Source organism: Capra hircus, chromosome 24, assembly GCF_001704415.2.
Source record: "Capra hircus breed San Clemente chromosome 24, ASM170441v1, whole genome shotgun sequence".
Classification (NCBI taxonomy): Eukaryota; Metazoa; Chordata; class Mammalia; order Artiodactyla; family Bovidae; genus Capra; species Capra hircus.
The window spans coordinates 798,293-817,699 of NC_030831.1; the positions used below are offsets into that span (position 1 = coordinate 798,293).

General features: G+C 46.4%; 1 protein-coding gene across 4 annotated transcripts in view; it reads right to left on the minus strand.

Moving 5' to 3' along the window:
• The window catches only part of ATP9B (ATPase phospholipid transporting 9B (putative)), a 154,051-nt gene that overhangs the window by 43,945 nt on the left and 90,699 nt on the right, over nt 1-19,407 (minus strand). The window lies entirely within an intron of this gene.

A 19,407-nucleotide genomic window follows, 5' to 3' on the forward strand; every position in this document is an offset into this window, starting at 1 on the left:
TATTTCCCAGCTAAGCAAGATATGGGAAAATTATGTCAGTAAGAATTCATTCCTTTTTTTGTGTGTGATCCGTGCGGGATCTTGAAGGCAGAAAGGGCGAGACATCCAAACACTGCCCATCCTACGAGCTAGGAGAACACAGCTCTTCTGAAGCATGCAACTTCACTTTCCAGCCCAGTAACCTCCACCCAGTCTTCCTCCCGGCCCAGTTTCATGGCTGAAAGACCACCGCGCAACGTGGCGTGGCGGGCAGGGAGGGGCGTGGGGAGGGCAGCATAGGGCTTTGCAGAAAGGCTTTAGAGCCGCAGAGAGGAGAAGGGACGCCACACCACAGCTGAGCTGCCTCAGGATGCCAGTTTGAGTGCTGGCTGCGCCTCCTCGCTGCGCAGCTCTGGGTGAGATGGGTGTGTTTCCCGTCCGTGACTGGGCGACTGGGGGGAGGAGGCGCTCAGCACAGGGAGCGTGGCCTCCAGGACAGAGCGAGACTACGGGCACGCTGCCACTGTCCTCACCACCAGGACCGCTCTCTCTGCTGCTGAGAACCTGCTCCTGAGTCTCTGCTTACTAGCCGTGCAGCCCTGGAGAACGTCTCACACTCTCTAAGCCTCACTCTCCTCCATGGTAAACTGGCACTGCCCATCTCCTAACGGACGTGCCGGGAGCCCAGACAGCCTGCCCTCCTCAGGCCAGGGCCCAGCAGGTGTTAACAGAGCTGCTGACTCCTAAGTTTTATGACACTAGCAGATAACTGAATCCTATCAGGTTATCTGTCGTCTGAGTTTCTCCTGTATCTGGTACAGATTTTGAAAAAGAGAAATAAAAAAGGAAACATGATTACCAAAACTACCAAGACAGCAGGACTTGGGAGTCTGATTATCAACTCAGGACAAATACCTTTATAAACACCTTAAATTTAAAACTTGAAGAATTACTAAGCTGCTTAATAACAGTTTACTTTGTAGTGCCTTTTCAAATATCACTTCTTTGGCCAGTAAAAGCCTAGCCTTTTCTACACCTCACATATTCAGTGTGTATCTTGTTTTGATTAATATTTGCCACAAACTCTCATGAGAATGTTAGAACTTGCAGTTAAAAATACAGCACAAAACTCTGTCAGAAAACCCACTGAGTGTGGCAGTGAAGGAAATTCATTCATTATACAAGTAAGTTTAAATGTCTACTACGTTTTTTGCTCAACTCTTAAGGTTATGGAAAATGAAGGTGGTACAGTGGTAAAAGAATCACTTGCCAATGCAGGAGACGCAAGAGATGAGGGGTCAGTCTCTGGGCTGGGAAGATTCCCTGGAGAAGGGAACGGCAACCCACTTCAGTATTCTTGCCTGGAAGATTCTATGGACAGAGGAGGCTGGGGGGCTACAGTCCGTGGGGTCACAAAGAGTCAGACACGACTGAGCACACATGCATGCTAAGGCTATGAAAATGAGTGCACTGCGAGATTTCACCTGGGGAGAAACCGTCAGTCTAGCAGGACATGTTACGTGTATTAAAAAGCAGAGACATTACTTTGCCAAAGGTCTGTATACTCAAAGCTATGGTTTTTCCAATAGTCATGTACGGATGTGAGAGTTGGACCATAAAGAAGGCTGAATGCCAAAGAATTGATGCTTTTGAACTGTGGTGTTGCAGAAGACTAATCATTCCTAAAGGAAATCAATCCTGAATGTTCGTTGGAAGGACTGATGCTGAAGCTCCAATACTTTGGTCACCTGATGCAAAGAGCTGACTCATTTGAAAAGACCCTGATGCTGGGAAAGAGTGAGGGCAGGAGGAGAAGGAGATGACAGAGGATGAGATGGCTGGATGGCATCAGTGACCCAATGGACACGAGTCTGAGCAAGCTCCAGGAGATGGAGAAGGACAGGGAAGCCTGGCTGCTGCAGTCCATGGGGTCACAAGTCAGACATGACTGAGCAACTGAACAACAACAGTAGGAAAGATAAGATGAACACGAGTAATATATCCTATAAGAGAGAAATCTTCTCTAACCAGGCTTATGGACAAAGTTACCTCTTAGAACTGACGATCAGCATCGCTGTTGGTTGACACCTTATAGCCTTTAAAGAGGCTGCACAAGCAACGGGAATGACAACAGGTACCCAGAAGCAACACGGCTCAAAGGGTGTTTAGCTCATGCACCCTACTTACACACCCGACCCAGACACTGCAGGGTCCCCTGGGTGGCCTGGGAGCCACTGGGCCCTGGGGTAGGGGTGAGGGGTGAGGGTGGTCTGCAGACCCTACCCCTCCGAGCCAGCCCCCAGCAGGCCCCGGCCCTCACCAAGCCCCCACCCTGCAGACTCAGCCCCTCCACTGGCCCCTTCCACAATGCCCCGCTCCTCACTATGCCCCCCAACACCCCAACAGACCCAGGCCTGGGACATGTGGCTGCCTCTGGTCACGCTATTTGGACTCAGATCTCTGGAAACTTTCCCTGGGTCCTGGCGATGCCTCACATCCACGTGCCTGCGGCGGATGAGGCCCTTCCTGGGCCACGTGGGCTGGCCAGGTGTGCAGCGCTCCCTGGGGCGGGGGGTGCACTGCCTTCCTGGTGGTCACTTCCAGCACAGTGCCCTGGCAAGTGGGCAGTGGGGCCAGCTGGTCTAGGATGAGCCATGTGAACGGTGTTCTGGAAGCTTCTCTGGTAGCGTGGGGCTGGGTCTCCGTGAGAGTGGGCAGTGGGGACCTGGGTGCCTGATTTATCAACTCCATTTAAAAACCAGCACAACCAGGACAAATACCTTGCAATCTCCACTACTTCAACTACTACATAGTTTATGCTTGAATTATTGAGAAAAATAGGGTTTTGGATTAAAATGAAGAAAAATTAAGCCAGGGAAGTAGAGCGTGTTTCAAAGCCCGGTTCTCCACGGTGACAAAGGCGGCCTGAGCTCCAGGCCTTGGGAGGGTCAGATGAAGTCATTACTCATGCAGTCAGGGAGAAAAGACTCAATTACCTCAACGTAAAGATGCTATCAATGAATGCAAAGTGCATATTTTACTCCATTCATCCAAATCCCATTAAAAAGTGAAAGGAATGATTTAATCTGGCCTTCCAGAGTTGGTCTTTTTTTGTAATAAAATAAAGAATCACTGTCTTGCAAAATGCATAACCACTACCTCACACTTTCCCCTGCGTTGCGGCAGTGAAGGAAGGTCTGTCAAGAGGCAGGAGGAAGCAGTCAGCAGTGGGCACCACATTCCCTCTGAAACAATGCCCCATGTGGGACTGAAATGTTACTGGCGGCCACTGCACTCTGATGCACACTACATTTCAAGTGTCCATGCGCCTCCAGCGGAGGAGGACATGTGGTCAGCCACCTGACGTGCCTGTAAGGCGGACATGCTGTCTTCTCCAAACACTTCTAGCTGAAAGGACGGAGTAAGAAGTTTAGCAGAGCACACACAGCTTCTCAGCAGTGGGCTGTTCCCTGCCATCTTTCAGGAGCCTTTTCTCAACTACGACTCTTCTTCCTGGAACACAACTGCACCCACGCTACAGTATATATCAATAGTATGGTCTTATTGGAGAGGGGGGGTCAATTATAACAAAACACAGCAAGAAGAACAGAGGTATTTCAACTGTTTTTTAAAAGGTCATTTGCAATTAATTTTATACTCATTTTTCTAGAACACCCTTGAAAGTTTCTTCTTCTTGTCTAAAATGCAATCTGGATTCAAAAACTATTCACCATGAAAGCTAATTAACGCTAAAGCTACAGATTCTATAAAGGTGGTAACTTGAGTTTTGATGTGAATCTCTTCCTTCTTTAAAAACTTTTAAAACACCTAAACAGGCCAGGTACCTTTTACTCCGATTTCAAAATCTCTTCACCCCTAACATATATTACTAATCAGCTGACGTAATTATGACTGTACAAGAAGAGGTAAATTAAGTACACTAGGAAGTAACTTTCAACATTTTTGTAATTTCCTATATTAGTAAAGCAAATTTTCTTCCACTTGTCATAATATTTATTTTACTTGAAACAACTGTGATAACAAAATTAAATACGCTACTGGAAATTTTAATCTCCAAGGGAAAATCTGTGCATAATGTCTAAGACACCACAATGGCTCTGAGAAGGGGCTGCTCTGGGGTAATGAGCACAATAATTGCCTGTATAATCTAAGACGCCACTAATGGCAGCGATCACAAATCCACTTAGCTCCTCTTTAATTTATGTACCAAGTTTTAAACAGCTAATGGTTCTCAGTAAAATAATGGTTTATACTAACAATGAAGGGTAAATACGGTACCCTGCTTAATCAACGAAAGATCAGTCAGGTTTGTTAAGGCACCGGGGACGAATGAGACCCCCACCTTATCTCAGCAACGCAGCGCCTCTCCAGCCTGTCTCAAAGTCCCCCCAAGTCCCCAAGAAATCAATGCAGAAGTCTCGTGTTATAAAAACTTAGTAGCAGAGAAAACAAAAGGCATTAATAAGCATCACCAACTGCTCTTCACGGGCTGTTATCCTGGATTAACGTTATGTGAACATCCAAGCTCTGTACCCTTCCTTCTAAACTCACATTTCCTTACCTACTACACGAAGGTATTCGAGAACAACAAAACAATGATGTGCAAGATGTCAAAAAGCCAACTTAAACTCTTGAAAAAAGCTAAATATCATTTTAATTTGTCCTGTATTTTTGCTGTAAACACATCTCAATTTGAAAAACAGAAAAGCCTCCAATCTCCTAGCAAATAAAGACAACTCTACACAGGCCGAAGTACAACCTTCCATGATGAAGACGGCCTAGGGGAAACAGTGACACTGCCGTTGCTGTCTCCCTTTCAGCAGCTGAACTATGCTGGGATCAGCCCAGCAGTTCCACATCATTCAGAATTTGGGGTGTGACTGCAAAAGCTGACACAGGATCACTGCACCAACCTCCTGAAATTACTATGAAAAGCACATATTTTTAAATATCTTAATACCAAATCAGTCCCATATTTTCTACTTATAGCAGAATCTTAAAAATAAGAAAAAAATAAGTACTTTTCAGTAATGTACTTCTGAAATTCTTATACTAAATGTAAACTTCTGTTACGGCAATAACTTTTTCCAGTTTGGAGTTTTTAAAGTATTTTTTAAATTATAAAGTGATGCCATATAATCTTTTTTTCCCTTCTTCTCTAGTCTATTTATTCATTCATGTTTGGACTTAGTCCTAAGTTAGGCCTTAGTCATGTTAGGCCTTAGTCCTAAGTGTCTGCCCTGCGTGCAGGCACCGCCTGCCCACAGACAACTCGGCTATTACCATTTACTGCCCCAGTGATCTGCAAAATAAGAAGTGCTTCTTTCAGCTGTTCTAGTCTTTTGGCTCAATAATCTGTGCTTTAAAAGCTCCCTAAATAAGTATCAGCACGATAATTCTTAATGTTATATCACCTTAATTTTTAAAAGTTAAAATCTATATTTACGATACACATTTAAAAGTCTGTACTGAAAGAATATTTCATATTATACATTTTTGCCTACAAATAAATTTTGCCAGACTATTCTATGTTTAGCATTTTAGGATTTTTTTCCTTGCTTACCATATATTATCACACATTTCTTAATATTTAACATTCAAAAATAAAATGGGGTTGCTGTATTTTTCATGTAAACAAAAAAAGCCTTAATGCAAAGCTCAGCTACTGAACCAGGAAGTATAGCGCTTTCCATATTACTGTGAGAAACTCAAAAGGAGGAGGGACCCAGCATGCGCCCTCCGGGAGCTGACACAACCTTGGTGCCGATCAGCTCAGTTTTCAGGGCGATGCATGCCATCAGACCAGTCTGCCAGCCAGACACAATAAACATGTTGTTAGGGGTGAAATTATTCCTAAAACCTACAAAAAGATTACTTGCTGAGTTTGAAGGGGGCTTCATGAATGAAGAATGAAGCTGTCTTTTCAAACATTCAACCTTCCAGATCATTTGAGAAATTTCAATACTGGTTCGGGCATTTGCTATAAAACGTATCCACTCAACATTTCATAACTGTCAAAACTGCCAGAACATGACACGTTATCTATGAACATGTGTACATACACATATACACACGTCAGATCTTTTTTTCCGAAATTCAGACTGACTTACACATTCATGTAGGATAATTTGGCCAAGCCTGTTACTATCCGACAGCATCTGTTATAGCAGAGCCTTTATAAAAGCATAACCAGTATATTAAAAAGTCATCAGATTTAAAGCAATATAGTGACTCTAAGTGGTAAAATGTTTTTAATAATCATTAAATTATTTCAAATAGGTTCAACTTGTGACACGTCAAAGCCATATTTAAAACCAAAAATGAGTAAATATAAATACGCAGAACAGTCTGGCAACTATTTGTAAATTTAATTTGTACTCTATGTACACAACCTACATTAAAATCTATAGCACTGAATATTTGAAACCAGTTTTCTAATGGGCAGTAGTCTGGTCTTATCTTCCAACAGCCCACACAGCTCACTGAAAAGCCAGGGATGCAAGGTGACTGCACCTTGCGAGTCGCTGTCATCCGAACGCTGCTGAGTGTGATCCGCGCGCGCGGCCGCCATGTTTCCGGCTGCCGTTCGGCTACTTGCCGCTTATACAGTAACACTTCCTTACTGGGAAGAGAAAGCGAAAGCCAAGGAGCACCATGTTGTGGCTTCCCCAGCAGAGGGCGCTCAAGTTTGATGCCTTTTTCTCCCCTGACTGCTGAAAGCCGCCTTTTCATGAAGCAGAACTTTGATCTTCAATCAGCCAATTCAGTAAATTTAATACGTTATCCTAGTTTTATTAATGAAAAAATTACCCTAAATATCTATGTTGCCATGAAGAATCAAAGACAGAATTTATAGACTTTAACATGATAAACTACATACAGGGGGAGATTTCCTAAATAAAAACTTCTAGCAAATAAAGAATCATATTTAAAGATATGACACCCAAAATACCGTAGGTAACCAGTACAACAGTATAGTGCTAAGGCTTTTAGGAAAAAAAGATTTGGATCTACAAATTAAGTCAATAAAGTTGTAACAGCTTAAATTAGTGGTTTTGAGACCCTGCATATATTTACCTTATCTTTGTCTTAACAATGTAGTAAGCTATCAGTTTTAACTGGTTTTGCCAAGACCACCCACCAACTCAAAATAATTGCACCAACAGCCTAAGTTATCCACTGACACCAGAAACTTCAACATTCAACATTCATATAAGTGAAATTTGAGGTCAGGCATTTGATTTCAATTTAGTCTAATTAAATAAGCAGTTTATTCTGGTAATTTAATATTTACTTTAACAGATATTTTACAAATAGCATTAACCTACTCTTGAATTCTTACTATCTAAAAGCACAATACCCATGAGTTTAGGGATTAGTAACTGTGTTTTTTTAAAAAAAAAAAAAGTCTGGAAAAATGCCAGTAAGAGCAAGTTTTGTGTGTGGTCACTGGTATGCTAAGGAACTTTGTTTTATTTTATATTTCTTCAAAGATTTTGAAAGTCCCCACACTCTTGGTAATCCTTTTTTCCCTTGAAACATGAAAAATAGATTTTCTTTCTAATAAAAACTCTAAATGGTCCTGATATTTTTAAAGAAAGGCTTTTACTAGGAATCTTAAAATTTTAATAGACTCAGTAAGAAAGTGCTGTAAATCTGCTGAAATATGGGCAGTCATTACCTTTTGTTTTCTGGTGGATTTCTCATACTGAAGAGACTACAGTATTTACAGTTTTCTTCTGGGAGGTACGTGCACACGTAGTTTTTTATTTTCTCCTACATGTAGCAAGTCCCTTATTTTAAGTATCATTGTGCGTATGTGTGTGTTCTAGAAACATCCTTAAGATACACTCTGAAATATAATTTATGAAGTATATTACTGAATTAGAAGGTAATCTTCTCCTTTAAGCACATTAATAATACTGCTATTAACATCTGGGCTCTGGGACTGCTCACTCAGAGATGACTGAACACATCGCCAGAGCTTCTCACGCTGCCACACCAGGGTCCCCGGCACAGGGTCCTCCTGTGAGAGTGCCCTCTGAACTCTGCGAAGAGCTGAAACAAGTACTTCCTGGCACTCAGAAGGGACACTGCAGGAATTACTCCTGCTACTGGCTTGGAACTGTGGGACCACAGGCGATGGAGAAGGCTGGGATTTAGAAGACACATCAGATCAGAACATGCCTCTTCCCAAGAAAAGCAAGTGCCCGGCCGCCCCTGGTGGTCCCCCTGGAGCAGGAGGCATGGGGAACAGCTGAGCAGTCAGGTACCAGACCAACCCACTTCCTGGAGCTTGCCTGGGACACGGCCCGAACAGTTGTTTTTTTTAAAGTGAATGAATTGGGGGGTGGAGGTGGGGAACACCCTCTACCTGCATAATTTTCCTAATAAAATTTTGGGAAACGGAATGGTTAAATTTTATCAGTAAACAAGGTCATTAATTTACAGTGAAACTTTAACTTCCAGCCCTAAAGTTTTTTCGGAAGAGGTCATGATAAAGATGAGTTCCCACAACAGAGATTTGTTCAGTGACTCCAAATGTCACCATCTAAACTCTTCCTTTGGCAAACCAACAAGTAAAACATATTTTTACAGGTTTGTGCCAGGGAATGTATTAGGCATTAGTTAACAATTTTTATATATAATAGAGTCCATGAAGTCTGGTTCCATTATGGACTACTTCCGTCCCATACATGGTAGTATAAAGTTGTTAATTCTAAGTTATAGTGTGTTAGAAAGCAAAAAAGATGATTAGCAGGAAAACCCTTAATGCCTGCGTGCTGTGTGTGGTAGAGCTGAGTTCAGCGTGTTTCACATCCGGTTCTCTGCGGGCGGCTTGGTGCAGCAAGAACCTACATCGCATCACACAGCCAGTGATCAGACAGTGTCACCTGCCCCTGCATTGCTGCTGGGGTTATTGTGTAAATGTGTGGGGATTTATGGACCACTTAAGGTCTCCACCCCAATCTCCAGATATCTGGCACCCATCCTGACATAAAACCACTCAGTAGTGTTTTTAAATCAAGAGTCATTAGCTGACGTGACAAGATCTGTGTCTAAGATATTTACTGGAAACAAAGCTATGATCACTGTTTCACTGAACTCCTGAAATTCTCAGTGAAATGCATATCATCTCTTTATGATTATGTTAAACATGGGTAAAGATACAGAAACCCTGGCCCTCAGGGCTGCTCTCAACCTGTCCCTGCTCTGACCCACCATGGTTAATAATGGGTAAACGTACTCACTTCATAAGGCAGTGAGGGATGCAGGCAGAGGATGGCGGGAAGGGGAAAGGATGAGGAAAGGTACTGCCCTGAGGAGCCTGGCAGGCTGCAGTCCATGGGGTTGCTCAGAGTTGGACACGACTGAACGACTTCACTTTCACTTTTCACTTTCATGCATTGGAGAAGGAAATGGCAACCCACTCCAGTGTTCTTGCCTGGAGAATCCCAGGGACCAGGAAGCCTGATGGGCTGCTGTCTATGGGGTCGCACAGAGTCGGACACGACTGAAGCGACTTAGCAGCAGCAGCAGCAACACCTGACACCTGACTTTGAATCAATGTCAAAATCCATGGTTCTCATGATGTGCATTCTTTTGAGAGGAAAATGGAATTTAGCAGATTTACTGAAAATTTTAAATGACTAATATCATATGCTTAAATAAACTTTTCATCTTCCTAATTACCCTTTTATTATTAACTGTCTATTTAAGAGGTTTATTACTAGTATTTCGGCAAAATGTAACATACTTTAAACCATCTAAAATTTTTGTGATACATCTTCAAAGACATTTTATGAACAATTTCATACTTAATGGCTTGTAAGCAATCCCAAGAGTTGGGAATTGTGTGAAAAGTTGCCCAGATTGACAGATAAAGTGAAAAGGTCTGTATTAATTTCCAAATAAAGAAATGCATGGCGTGGTATCGCACGATGATTATACTCTAAAGTACCAATTAGAACGCATCAGAAACCAGAGCAAGTTGACACTCTACAATAAAGCAAATAATTTCCAGTTGGAGGGGCAGAAAATGTTAATATGCAATGTTCAAGACTACAAGAATCTTTGTAAAAGGAAGTAGCTAATAAGGTTTAATGATGCATGTCAGGAAGCCTCAGTATGTAGGGAAACACAGCTGGCTTCATTTTGTAAACTATTTGATATACACATCTTTCTAGTTCGCGATTATCAGCTGTGCCAGTGCCATGGGGGACAGCTTAGCCTTCAGATCGGGGCATTCTTCTTGTTCTCTAAATTACAAGTAAAATACATTAATATAATATGGTGCTACAGGCGAGTGCTCCAAGCAAAGCTTATCTGCTTGAGGAACAGGATTAAAGGAGTCTTCTGCAGAATGCTGTGGAAACGATCCCACCAGCCTAATCGGCTGCTGAGCGCCAGGGCCATGAAAACAAATCATAGCGCGACAACACACTTGGACTCAGAGAAACCATAACTTTCACAAGGCGGTCACCATCCTTCCCACCGCGTGTATTAAATGCAAACCAGCTGAGAACTGCTCTTCCTGAGAACGCTCAGCCCAAACTGGGCTTTCTCCCCGGGGCACGCGAGCCCGAGCCAGGAGGCCCCGCACCGCCCACGGCGAGCTGTGCTCATACCACCTCTGTGAGGGCCTGCCGTAGCAGGCAACAGGAGCGCTCTGCACCAGCAAACCTTCCAGGAGGAAGCCCTGTGTCAGGCGACTTCCACACTTGAAAGCTCTCAGACCCAAGTTTATTCAGCCACTGGAAGACAACTGCTAGGTCACAACTCTGATACCAAACGTGTCTATCACTTGGACCACCCTGATTTTAAACGTGAGTACATGTATTAGCTGTTAAAAACTTGCACCTAATGACGAAAGACGTTGCCCTAAACTAAAAGAGCTAGAGTTCTAGTAATTGGTCGTGAACAGTCTTACGGCAAAATACACCCCAGGTTCTCCCTTGGGGGCAGGCCATTCACAACCAGAGCCCCCAGGCACCTGGCTGATCACTGAGGCGAGGAGAACCCCAGGAGCACGGGACAGGCGGCACCATGAAAGGGCACCAGTGAGCTAGAAAAGGCCTTGGAAATCTCCAGGTGACGTGTCAAGCCTTCTCCCTGAAAAATAAAGGCTGGGGATTTTGTGGCAGGGCTGGAGCCAGGAGCCAGGAACAGCGAGATTTCAGAAAGACTTTGGCATCTCGACAGGGAAGGCACCATCACTGCCACGTCAGCACCGGACTCACTGGTCTGTGTTCTACGTGAAAAAACATGCTTCAGACAAGCAAACAAAATGCATAACCAATTTACCTTAATAAGATTAACTCCACACGAGTAACATAAAGCAGCTTCATTTTGGTTTCAGTTGTTTATAACTGATCACTTTCTGATTCCTTATGACCTTGGCAATCTCCAAGCCAACGGCCTTCACAGTTTGCCAGGTGCTTTTGCGTAGCTTCTGTTACTTGGCCCCAGTCCCGCCTGGTTAGTTTCTCGTTCAGCCCATGGAGCTGAGGTGTGTGGCCAAGCTCGCAGCTCCTGGCCCCTGACAACAGCTGGGCTTCCCTGGCTGGCTGATGTGAACCAGAAATGATAATATTTCTGCTCTCATCATTAGATCTGTGGCTGGAATGTCCATTACTACACAAACTTCCATCAGGTTCATGAAATGAAGACTGCTCAGATCTTATCAAAATGCTTTCTTTCACTGTTTTTATTTAGCAGTGGTGAAACTTCCTCAACTGGCATCAGCTACTGTACTTTGGGAAAAGAACGAGAGCCAAAACAAAGTGATTAAACACCGCGGCCACGGGAGCAGAGAAAGCATGCGCTTGGTGAGGCCCGCGTCTTTCTCTGGTGAAGCAGCTCAAAGGCAAAGCCCCTGGCCTGCGTGCTCCCTGCGGAGCCCGCTGCCTGGGGGGCTTTCTGCCGCGTGGCACGCAGGCTTTGCTGTGGACTCCTCTGCCCAGCAGCGGCCAGCCCGGCGGGCAGAGGCCTCGTCGGTCAGATACCAGGAGGACGACGAGGTAAGGTTCAAGACTGGATCTAATGACCTCAAAGCTGCTAAACAGAAAGCACACTTGGAATTTCTGAAAACGAGTGAACAGCTGAGGAAACAACACATACATCCACCTAAGATCGTTAACACAAGAGCGCTGACGGGAGGCCAGCTCAGGAAACCCCGCCCACAGGCTCAGCCTGAGTCTGTGACTGCAGACTCCACACGGTCAGCGGGCCGCCCGGACCACAGCCAGAACCAGCTCGGCGGGCGGGGCAGGAAGCCCCTGTCCTCCATGGCATGTCGGGAAAGCGCACCACTGACTCCAGCTGGGGTGGGGGATCCTGCTCATATCTGCAGGGCCCTGCCGTGGTCTGCGGCATCGTCTCCAGCGAGCGGGGCTGCAGAAGGGCAGAGGAGAGCGGACCCCATGCTCTAGACTTGGCCTGCTTGGATGTGTTCACTCCGGACTCAGAAGCGTCCAGCCAGGCCCTGCCACCCTTGGGCCACAGTCAGCAGGACCGTCCCTGCTCGCAGCCCAGGCCACATCCCTGCCTCGCCCCAGCGTCCTGAGTGACGAGACCACCACCCCAGACCCTCAACCCCGCGTGGCGGGAAGCGTCCTGTGCCTTCACTTCCCGGGCTGGTCGGCCACAGCTAGAAGGCCCGAGCCCGGGGCTGGGGCTCTGGGGCACTCGCCCGCCCTGGTGCTCCTGGTGCTCCCGGGCACCCGGTCTGTCATCCAGGCGAGAAAGCCCTCGGCCATTTCACTCTCTGCTCCCCTCCGGCTGCCCAGCTGCTGCCCCCGCATCGGTGCCCCACGCCTGCTGAGGACACACACCCGCGGGTGCTCTGTCCTGTTGTGTGTCCCCCTTCTTCATTCTTCCTTCATTTGGCTTCTCGGCCTGGAAGTTCCTCCAATGTTATCTTCCCACTCACGGGTCCCGTCTGCGGCCATGTCTCCCGTCCCGGCTCCTGTAATCTCTCGTGGGCACTCTCGCTTTCGGCTACGCTGACCTCGACTTCCCACAGTTTCTGCCTCCCCGCTGATGCTCCCGTGCCTGTCTGGGCATGCTGTCCACTCCCCTTCTCGAGGCCCTTAGCGTGCTGACCTGACTTCCTCCACATTCCCCGTCTGGTAGCCGGGCCTGACGCTTGCCTTCTCAGACTGCCTGCCCTCCCCTTTAGTCTACGGCTTGTAATGTGTACTCACAGTGTGACACACAGTAGCATCCGATAAAAAACGCCAGTGTTCCTGCCTAGGGAACCCCATGGATGGAAAAGCCTGGTGGGCTACAGTCCACGGGGTCGCAAAGAGTCAGCCAGGACTGAGTGACTTAGCAAGCAGGCAATAAGCGCTGAGGTGACGAGCCTCAGCGAGAGGCTCTACGTCAGCCCGGGCGGGACCAGAATGTCAGACGCTGCTGCAGCCGTGGTGACTGAGGCGGCCAGCTCCGCCAGTGCCCCGAGCGAGCCCCTGCCAACTCTGGGCTCCTGAAGGGCGGCTTCTCAGAGTCCATGTCTTAGGGCTCTCTCAGCTGGAGCCCTGCGGGTATGGAGGTGCAGGGTAGGGAAAGAGCGGCTCGCCCAGGTCACCTTCACGGGCGCTTCTCGATCCTACCCTACAGGGACTGGGCGGATGAGGGGATGGGGGCAGGCAGTCCAGTCCATGACTGTGCCTGTCGCTCAGGGCCTGCTCCTCAGTCTGCTGTGCCTCCCAGAGGAGGGAGGAGCCCCTTCTGGGACCTTGGGCACCACCCGCACTGCAGCCCAGGGTGGTTGAGCCGCACTCGCCCCCCAGCACTTCGTCCACAGGCTGTGTGGCTTTCCCACAGCTGGCGGCTTGGGGCTCCTGTGGCGCCCACGCCGGGAGGCCAGGGCTGCACCGGGTGTCTCTGGGTCTGGGGGATGGGCAGCAATTCTCTGTCCACTCGGTCTTTCCTGCTGCAGGGCCTGGAGGGACAGCCTCTGAGGGTGACCCTGGAAGAGGCGACGGTTTCCAGTGGCCAGGCCCCGCGGCTTGGCTGGACACGGAGGCAGCGCCGAGGCGCGGGGCTGGCGGGGCGGGCCCGGCACAGGGGCAGCACTCTGTGGACAGGAGCCTTGGGCACGTGGGGCCCGCCCGCTGCTGCCCCTCACCTCCTCTGCATGGCCTCCGAGGGCCCAGACAGCAAAGCGCAGCTGGGGACTCGGGCCCCTGCTTCTCCACCAGAGCAGGACAGCCCTGTTGGACAGTCACACGGAAAGCTGAAGGTCTGCGGTGACCTCGTGTCCGGCAAGTCTGTCCGTGCTGTTTCTCTAGCATCTGCTCACTTCATGTCTCTGTCGTGTTTTGGAAATCCTCACAATATTTCAAACTTTTTTATTGTTATCAGACTTGCTAAAGTGATCTGGGATCAGTGACCTCTGATGTTACTACTAAGACTCGCTGAAGGTGCAGATGGTCGGCGTTTCTTAGCAATAAAGTATTTCTAATGAAGGCATATACTTTGTTTTTTAGATATAATGCTAGTGAACACTTACTAGACTACAGTGTAGTGTAAACCTAACTTTTATATGCACTGGGAAACCCCAAATTCGTGTGACTTTGCTGCAGTGGTCTGGACCTGAGCCCACAATATCTCAGGTATAGAACTCAAACTCGGAGCACCAGACTACTATATTTTTTCTTTATGTTAGTATTTTAAAATACTCAGTTCTCTTGTGCCCCTAATTAATTTTTGAGCATCTCTGAAGTGTCCGGTGTCGTGTCTCCTTCCATAGGCTACATAGGCCTCGATGTTCAACAGTATGAAGTGGGTCCCACAGACCTAACAGGCTTTCCACCTCATCTTTTATACCAGCCGTGCTTGGAGCTATCAGAGCAACTGGCCTCTGTGTCTCTGCTGGGCCCGTGGGCCTGGCTCCAGACGTGGCTCCAGCATCAGCGGCATGGGAGACCCTTGGGGGATAAACCCTCGACTGCTTCTTCAGCCCCCAGCTCCTGCCGCTTCCCCCAAAATGCACAGCCAGTCACGCTGAGCCACTCTGGTCCAGGCTGCCAACTTGGGACACGGGGGTCTCCCTCCGCACAAGGCTGGCTCCCCTCAGTCAGGCATCCCTCACAAGCCAGAGGGTCGGTTTTCAGTGCTCCCCAAACCCCTATGAACATGAAGGCTATCAAGGTCAAGTGAGTTTCACACCGTCTGTTAATGCGTCTGCCACGTGGACAGAGGGCGATGGCTCCTGGAGGGAGGTGAGCCTGCATCTGCATCCTAACTGCTCCGCGCGAAGCCCCACATGGGGCAGGTCTGCGGGGGAGCAAGGGCAGCGCTGCAGTGGCGGGCATTCTAGAGAGAAGTGACCCACTGAGTGGCCACGGAGCGCTTACACTCCATTTACTAGTAAGAAACACAACCTGCACGTAAACAGTAAACAGAAAGCAACAACTTTATATCAACAGTAACAGCAGCAACTAGCTGGACCAGCACACGACAACCAGAACTAACAGAGAAGTTCAGATCAGACAACAGGCAGAAGCAGGCTGGACCAGCAAGGGGAGAAACTGGCCTTCCTGGATGTTAAAAGAATGACCAAGCAACTCACATTTTAGTCTGAAAGCTAACAGTGTAGCACTAAGAAAATAGCGGGCTTCCCTGGTGGCTCAGTGGCAAAGAGCCCACTGCCGACACAGGAGATGTGGGAGATGTGGGTTCCACCACTGGCTCGGGAGGATCCCCTGGAGGATCTTGCATGGCAACCCGCTCCAGTCTTCTTGCCTGGAGAATCCCATGGTCAGAGGAGCCTGGCGGGCTACACACCATGGGGTTGCAAGGAGTCGGACACGGCTGAGCACGGATACACAACAAAATAACAAGCAACACTTTTATATTCTTGAACTAATTATAATCATTCCAGGGGAAAACATTTAAACTACTCTTCAGCCACTTTTAAATCCTACACTTGAAATCTCTCCTGACGTTACCCTTACTTTGTAGAGGATGTGGACCATGAGCGTCCTGCTTTCTGTCCTTAATGCATTAACTCAGCGTTAAGAGAACGTGCAGTCACAACCTAGCATTCCACACATCCTTACAAGGACAGAACACATGAACTGAATGAAATTGTGCAAATCATGTGATACTTTAAAAGAATTTACTTTTGTTTTGCTTAATTAGCAACCATAAATTACCTTTAAAATTGTCATGACCGTCATCCAGAAAGCCAAAGCTGAGAGCGTCACCTCCAGAGAGGACTGAGTGCTGCTCAAGGATGCGAGGAGGCTCAGCCCGACTCCCGTCTGCGATCTACAGCACATTCCTCGGCACTGAGCTCACTGCTCACCAGGCCAAGGCACACACCCACCCCCTGAAATAAGGCACTGCAGCGTCTCCACGCTCATCTCAAGTACAGGGCAAAGGCAGCAACTCAGACTGAAATTAAACCTTGGAAGCAGTCATTTTTTATATCGCTTGGAATTAAAAACATATTAAATTGATCTATTATGAAAATTCTGTTCTCTATATTGTGTGTTTCAGACCATGTCTGTATCTTAAGGCTATGGAACAATTTTTGTAATTGTAATAAAAAAACAAATTATTGACTTTAACTTAAGAAAATTGTTGCTCAAATGACTAAATATTCATTTAGAACAAAACAAATCCTTCTCCGAAGTGTATGGTACACCAGTTGCTCATTTCCACAGGTTAATGAACTGTAGGTAGTGATGTTACACCTGTCATTTTTCCTGTGTCTCATTTTTATGCCTTTATTCGCAGCCCTGGGAGGGTTTCCACGCCGCACATAACATGGCGTCAGCTGTCACCACTACTGCAGGAGCCAAGGGGCCTCCTCCTTTACACCAGCACTAACAGACAAGTGAGCAGAAACAGAGGGGTGACTTTGAGCTAGGAGACACACATCTAAGTTCTAGTCCTAGCTTCCTAAATGTGTCCATTAACTGTGAAATCACCTCACTTGCAACATTTGAAACAATTGTCCTTAATGCCAGCACAGCAAGCGCCATCTAAAGTAGCCGTTTATTAAGTGTTTACCTACTTGCGCAGTAGTGCATTTTCAAAGTTCTAGGAACAAACATTTTTGTTGTGCCACTGCATAAAACACACAAAGACTGTGTGTTAAAGGACTTCGAGAATTTTCAATCTGAGACCCTGCTTTGTGAAAGATCCCCAGTGTTCTCCCTACTTGCTGCAAGTGATAAATCCTCCCTTCTTCCCACTCCAAAACAAACAAACAAAAAAAAAATTTAAGTTCTTTTAGAGTGTTAGGTGCCACCTTTTCATAAATTCATAACTTTTAATGTAAACGATTCCTCTGCTTTATCTGTTTTGAAAGTATAAAATTTTGTAAACTAAATCAGCTTCAAAAACAGAATAATAAAAAAGGATTGCTTAGCTGCAGTTCTGTCTATAACGGGATTTCGCTGGCTTGCTCAGAAATGTCAACATTTCAAGGGAAGCAAAAGAGCTTCAGGTGCCCCAGCGGTACCTGCTCCTCTGCGGCCCCATCAGCATCTCATTACAGCTGCCTCTCTAGCCCCTCCTGGTCAGAGCAGGTATTTCCAGTACTCTTTCCTCCTCCAGAAATGAAGTGACTTCACAAACATGCACTGAGTCTTCAGCAATGGACCCTGGTCTTTCAAGGTCTCGTAGCATAAATTCTAATGAGCCCACTCTCCAGTCTACAGAACAAACTAACCCATCCTCATTAACTAACCCGAACTAAGCCAGCTCACACAGTACCCAGCACTGCTAACTAACAGGATGAAGCTGGTCAGAAGAAGTGAAGCGCCCAACAGACTGTGAGCACCCCCATCGGACCAGGTTCCTTTTGTATCTCCTCTCCACTTAATGCTCTCAGCACAGCAGCATCGCGATGCAACAGCGAACCAGGGAGGCAGGGGCACGCTGGGAGGGACGGACCTAGAAGGGCACTGCCGAGGCTGCCCCATCCAGAGGCCTTCCTAGGATGTCGCCACCAGACCAAAATTTAAAGTGTTAATGAGCAAGTACTTCAACTAGTATATTTTACTGAAGCTTTTTACAGAAGGTGCTGTTCACTGGTGGAGAGGACTAATTAACCTTCACTAGTACATTTTGGGCTTGTTACCCTATTGTCTCTTGAAAATATTACTAAGAAATACACTGGCACACCAATTACAATTTACATTGTAATTAATTTATCCTACTGATAAACTAACACTTATTACCTTGTGGTCATTTGCCTCATAGAAGTTTTATATTCTAATTGGGTGCAAATAATAGGGCTTAAAAAATTTTCTTCTAACTTCAATGCCTCAAAAAAAATATTTGATTTTGATGGTATTAAGCAATGTGAAGTCAAGGCCTTAGAAAGCATCACTACGAACAAAGCTAGTGGAGGTGATGGAATTCCAGTTGAGCTATTTCAAATCCTGAAAGATGATGCTGTGAAAGTGCTGCACTCAATATGCCAGCAAATTTGGAAAACTCAGCAGTGGCCACAGGACTGGAAAAGGTCACTTTTCATTCCAATCCCAAAGAAAGGCAATGCCAAAGAATGCTCAAACTACTGCATAATTGCACTCATCTCACACGCTAGTATAGTAATGCTCAAAATTCTCCACGCCAGGCTTCAGCAATACGTTAACTGTGGACTTCCAGATGTTCAAGCTGGTTTTAGAAAAAGCAGAGGAACCAGAGATGAAATCGCCAACATCCACTGGATCACTGAAAAAGCAAGAGAGTTCCAGAAAAACATCTATTTCTGCTTTACTGAATACACCAAAGCCTTTGATTGTGTGGATCACAATAAACTGTGGAAAATTCTGAAAGAGATGGGAATACCAGACCACCTGACCTGCCTCTTGAGAAACCTATATGCAGGTCAGGAAGCAATAGTTAGAACTGGACATGGAACAACAGACTGGTTCCAAATAGGAAAAGGAGTACGTGAAGGCTGTATGTTGTCACTCTGCTTATTTAACTTCTATGCAGAGTACATCATGAGAAACGCTAGACTGGAAGAAACACAAGCTGGAATCAAGATTGCCAGGAGAAATATCAATAACCTCAGATATGCAGATGACACCACCCTTATGGCAGAAAGTGAACAGGAACTAAAAAGCCTCTTGATGAAAGTGAAAGAGGAGACTGAAAAAGTTGGCTTAAAGCTCAACATTCAGAAAACGAAGATCATGGCATCCGGTTCCATCACTTCATGGGAAATAGATGGGGAAACAGTGGAAACAGTGTCAGACTTTATTCTTTTGGGCTCCAAAATCACTGCAGATGGTAACTGCAGCCATGAAATTAAAAGACGCTTACTCCTTGAAAGAAAAGTTATGACCAACCTAGATAGCATATTGAAAAGCAGAGACATTACTTTGCCAACCATAGTCAAGGCTATGGTTTTTCCAGTAGTCATGTGTGGATGTG